Raw genomic sequence first — 6000 nt, 5'->3', positions numbered from 1 at the left:
TTTCGTAGCAGGGCTATACCGGCTATTAAAGTCCAGCTGCTTTGTTAAAGTCCCTCGCCTTCGGCTCGGGCATTTAACGCTGCAGCGGGCCTTTAATAGCCGGTATAGCCCGCTACGGCGGGCTATAAGGCTATAATAGTTTGGAATCCTCCCCTATCCTCTGTAGAATGTTGATATGTTCTATCCCTCACAGTTGCCTGAAGCTTGTCTTGGAATATTGACAAGGCTCAGCTGAGGCAGACTGCTAAGGATATGTGGAGCAGTGGAGACGAGTAATAAAAGCCTTTCTAAGAACCTACTTTTCAGTTTTCGTACTTACAATACTGGCGACAACTTTCTTGTGAAAGGGGGCATCGTCCGTCTCCTCCCTTTCTGGTTCTCCACAACTGTAGCCTACTTGAGTCTTCCTCCATCTTCTTCAAGGAACCCTGAGGAGTTCTGTGCTGGTACCAACATTGTTTGCTTACTCCTTCCAGAGGTGAACCTTTCGAAGCACTCCTCTTGTGTTTTTACCTCTTAGAGTGCCGTTCGGACTGAGGGAATCTCTCTTATTTTGGGGTGCTGTGCGGAGCTGTGCTGTGAGGTGCTGGTCTTCGCTTTGCTCTCCAGGCACATGCAGATTCCTTTCTCTGTTTATGGTGACAACTAATTCCTTGACGTACGAGTTACTTACCTTCGGTACCGATGTATCTGGTAGAGACGATTCTAGCCGCAGATTCCTTCACGTAGAATTATCCCCAGGCGTGAGACTGGATCTGGAAACTTTTTGCCACAGCATCCCTGCGCGCCGGGGGCATGGCGACATCACGCGACTCCGCCCAGGCGTCGTCCACGTACGTGATGTCAGCGAGGTCACATAAGACCCGCCCCGGCACACCCACATCAGTTTTCTTTAGAGAACTTTTCCGCACCTCAACGCAGAACCACCAGATAAAAAACTGTGGAAGCATGGGAACAGTGTGCGAAGAGCAGAAAAAATGTAAAGAACCGGTGCCAACACCGCAGAACCCAAGGGCAGTTAAAGAAGAAAGAAGAAGAACAAGCAGAAACCTGCGCAGTCACCCTGTCAGCACATAGACAACCTTCCATCCCTGTGCCCCGGAGGCAAGAACAGATGTAAAAGTCATGGCACACATAGGAAGCCCCCCCCCCCATCCTGAGCAAGGAATGGGACCACTCCCAAGACAGACAGGGACAACAAACTTCCAAGCCACCCCAACCTAGAGGGCAACCAGCCACAAGGGACAAGGCCAGATGACCCTTAATCAGAGGAATGCAATGGAAGGAAGGGAGGAGAGGGAGGACAGGGGTAGAAAGCAATCCCCCCAAAACCTGGAGAAGCCAGAGCAGCAGGGCACCGGAGCACCGGAACCCCATCCTCCAAGGACCAAAGAAGGAATGAACCGCCCCCAGACGGAGTCACCCGCAAGAACAAGGAAGGCACCCACAGGAGACACATCCCCCCACTGGGAGGCGAGTACCGAAGACCAACCCAAGGATCCTCGCAGAATAGGGGAGGAAGGGTGGGCCGTGAAGGAATCTGCGGCTAGAATCGTCTCTACCAGATACATCGTTACTGCAGGGCCACGCTGGTCGAGGCGAACATGTTGCGTCCCCAAGAGTCCAGCTAGCGGGCCTCTCGGGACGGCGGAGTCAACAGCAGCGGCAGGGAGGGAAAAGCAGTCCGCAAAAGGGGGCTGGCGGCTGAGGGGTGAAGGGAAAGACACGCCGGGTCACGCGGCGCCGGGAGGTGCCGGTGCAGAAGATGCCGAGGCACCGGGTTCCTTGAGGCAAAACGCTTCCAGGGAAGAAAGGAACGAACCTTCAAAGGGAAGTAAGATTTCCCTCCCACCAGATTCCTGGTGGAGGACCTCCAATAGATGGTCCGCTGGAAAGTGAGCCGGAAAATGAGCTACCGGATCACCCATGCGCATGATATCCACAGCCGTGGACACAGCGCGGGCGAAGGCCGCACCCGCCTCCGTAGGGCCCCACGGTGGAGAAATCAGCTCCTCCGTGGGCGACGGCTGCAAACTAAGGCGGCCGTCACCGAGGCCAAGCGGGACAGGCAAGGGCCAGACCTGGAAGTCAGAAGGAGCCGAAGAATGAGGGACCTGCTGCTCTTCCGACAACCACCTCTGCTCCAGGAAGGGCGAGGAGCCGCCCTTCATCGCCGGTGAAAAAGACACCACACGACTCACCCTCCGACGAGGCAGCCACCTGCGTGGAGGGACAAGAGGGGCCGAGAGAGGGACAAGGGGTCTCCCCTCGGCCTCGACCCAGAGCGGGACGAGGAGGGTCCACCGACCTCCGTGGCTCCGCACTGTCCAGCCGCTACCGGCGCCGTAGCGGTGTCACCTCGGCCTTAGACAGGACCACCCTGTCAAAGGACCGAGAGGGGCTCAGGGATGTGACCCGAGCACCGACGACCTCCCGCGACACCACAGGGACCCCCGCGGGAGTTTGCGGCGAGGCAGAGATGCCGTGGCCTGAAGGAGGTGCCCCAGATGAGCCGCACCCCAACAGTACCACATTCTCCAAGCCTGGATCCGAACCAGTCGGCGCCGGAGCCACGAGCGGCACCTCAGAGGGCCCTGCGCAGAGCGAGGGATCCAATGACGCCCCAGGAGGGGAAGGAGGAGGAGACGCCAGCTAGGCCTGCAAAGCTGCCGTGTATGTCTCTATTTGGACTCTCGACGCCCCAACACCGGGAAATGGTGGATAGGACGACACGCGGAGCCGTATCACCCGCAGAGAGTCCACGCCCCCGGGAGGCCGGAAACCAGCCCCGGGGACAAACTGCGACACTTACCCACCGGGGAGCGATGCCCACATGACATCGGAGAAAGGCAAGGACGACGACCACGGCCGAGTCTGAAGCCGTCTGTCGAAGCAGACCGAGGGGAGGACGTCGACCTGGAGAAACGTGCCGAGAGAAGTTTCATGCGGCGCTCCCGCTGCGACTTCGGCTTCAACTGTTGGCACTGCGTACAGTCTGTGGTGCCGTGATCCTCCCCCAAACACCACATACATATGAGTTGAGGGTCCGTCGCCGACATAAGATGCCCACAAGACATGCAATTCTTAAAGCCCGAAGACATTCTCACACTGTTCCACTAAAAAATGGAAGAAAAAAGGGGCCTAACAGGCCCGTAGCAAGGATCAGATCCACGTTGCACGCGGAAAAGGATAAAACTAATGTGGGCGCGCCGGGGCGGGTCTTATGTGACCTCACTGACGTCACGTATGCAGACGACGCCTGGGCGGAGTCGCGTGATGTCGCCCCGGCACGCAGGGATGCTGTGGCAAAAAGTTTCCGGATCCAGTCTCACGCCTGGGGATAATTCTACGTGAAGGAATCTGTGGCTAGTAGTCTCTATCAAATTGCCGCGACGGCTCACATAAGGAGGAACACGAGTGCTCCAAGTGCTGCTCCCATAGCACAACAAACCATCCTGGTTCCACCTCCTGTGGCTCACGAGATTTGTCTGTGTGTTGGCTACTGCTTGATTGCACGACGATACGTCTCTGTTCCACCTCTGGGGGCCCGTCACGCCTTGCCTGAGGAGACGGATGTTGTTCTGTCAGCACGACAGACTGCCTTACTCGTCCTGCGTTTCCATAGCTCTCCTCGACGTCAAGTCTTGTCGGCTTCCTGACTTCGCCTCCCTGATCTGAGAGCCTCCCTGACCTGTAGCCCTCAGCTTCCTCTTTTGCGCCTCCCATTACAGTGATGCGCACAGCCTTGGATGACACTGAGAGTTTTCTTGCCTAAAACCAGTAGGAGGAACAAGCAGAAGGATTTGAAGTGCGTTTACTTGTCTACGGTGATGCGCACACCAGTCTGAAGGTATATTTCTTCATATTTAAGCTAATCCTTATTCCAACACTATAAAGAGACTCTGAAGTGTGTTTCTTTGTCCACGGTGATGCGCACACCATACTGAAGGTACGTTTCCTCATTTTGTAATGTATCCAACAGCTCCATATGTTCCATGTACTGTTTAGAAAATCGGAGCTTCTGTAAGCCACTAACCTCTTGGTGATGCCCACACCTTACTGGAGCAATTAGTTTTCTTTTTTTTTTTAACAAAAGTAAATATTATATACTTATATTTTCTCCATCTACAAGTACCTGCCATACAGTTGAGACTCACATGCTAGTGTCTAGGAGTTGTTTACCTTATGTTGCTTCTAATTTATATCTCCATCTTATTGCAGTCTGCTGTACATCTCATTTAGAGTTTTAATATACAAGTACATACACTTATGTATGTCCCAACCTATTCCATTCTTGAACGAAATAGGTGAACCAAATGTTTCATGGAATGAGTGGAGTAAAGTCTTTGAATCTTATTTAATTGCTATAGGTGGGGAGAAATTCTCTCCTATTAGGAAGCAACATATTTTACTCCACAATTTGGGTATGCACAGCAGGAAAATGTAAGAATCTCTTCCTGAACCTGACAGAGATGACGAAGATTATGGGGATGAACAAGATGCTTACAAAATCACCTTCACCAAACTTGAAAAGCATTTTGGTGACAAAATCAATACGGTTCTGGAGCGACATAAGTTTTCTGACTGACACAAGTTAAAGATGAAAGTTTCACAAACTACGTTGCTGCTCTTAAGGGTTTGAGTAGCTTGTGCAATTTTGGGAATTTAAATGATTCCCTCATTAGAGACCAAATTGTACGCTGTACAAACAATATTAGAATCCAAGAAAAACTTCTACAGAAGCAACCTGATCTACGTGAAGCATTAGAAATAGCTAGATCAACAGAACATACTGCCTTCTGTTTAAAAGAAATCCGATCTACTACTTCTTCTGAACAATTATCGGAAGTGTATAGTGACAATGTGGATAACCATGTGTACAAAATTAAGCATTTGAGTAACCAAAAAAACAAAGCTGAGGGAGAGGATAATAAACTTAGGTGTTACTGTTGTGGTAGCTTTAATCATTTAGCCAACGCACCTGATTGCCAAGCAAGGACAGCCACCTGCAAGAAATGCAACACGAAAGGACAATTTGCAAGGGTATGCAGAGACACAGAAAAGAATGAGAAGCGTGGTGATGATAAAAAAATTAATAAAAATTCTCAAACAGTCAGAAAAATAGTTTTGCAGGTAAATGAGGGTGTGATGATTGGATCTATCAATTACCCGAAATATGAAATTCTTCTTGATGGGAATCCTATGAAAGTTTTTTGCTGATTCATTTTCTCCATTTACCTTCATAAATGTTACTAACTTTAACAAGTTCGCAACTGTATACAATATGGTTTTACAGGTTCCTGACACTACCGCCAAAGGTTACAACAAAGACCCCATTCCCCTTGAGGGTATGTTCACTTCCCGTATAACATTCAAAAGCCCGTCTACAGTGGGAAAAGTGTACATAGTTAAACAAGGATCAAATTTACTGGGTGGGCTACACCAGAAAGAACTTGGGATAAAGCTTGACCCCAACAACACTGAACAAGTCTTAGTGGTTAACCGTCCACTCAATGGTGAGTGGGTTAGCGAGGAATTCCCAGAAATCTTAGTGATATGCGTGGGTTATTAAAAGATTTCCAACACAAGATAAAATTAAGATCGGGGTCCACACCTTCTATACACAAAACCAGACCTATACCACACCTCATGAAAGGTCCCTTAGAAAAAGAGCTAAATAGATTGGAAGCTTGAGGTATTATTCAGCCCATAGAGTGCTCAGAATGGTTGGCCCCCATTGTTATCTCTAAGAGGAACCAAAATAATGAAGTAAGGTTATGTGTGTACTTACGTGACTTGAATAAGTGCATCTGGGTGGAAAGACACCCCTTACCCAGGATTCATTAAATGCTAAGAACTATGGGGGAAGCCGTGTGCTTTTCTGTCTTGGACCTCTCCAATGCATATCACCAAGTTGAGTTGCGACCTGAATCCAGGTAGTTAACGGCATTTACTACTCCCATGGTCCCATATGTACTGCAGGATGCCATTTGGGTTGAC

This window comes from Triturus cristatus, chromosome 3_2 (genome assembly GCF_964204655.1).
Source record: "Triturus cristatus chromosome 3_2, aTriCri1.1, whole genome shotgun sequence".
Classification (NCBI taxonomy): Eukaryota; Metazoa; Chordata; class Amphibia; order Caudata; family Salamandridae; genus Triturus; species Triturus cristatus.
Note: the sequence above shows the minus strand (reverse complement) of the source record.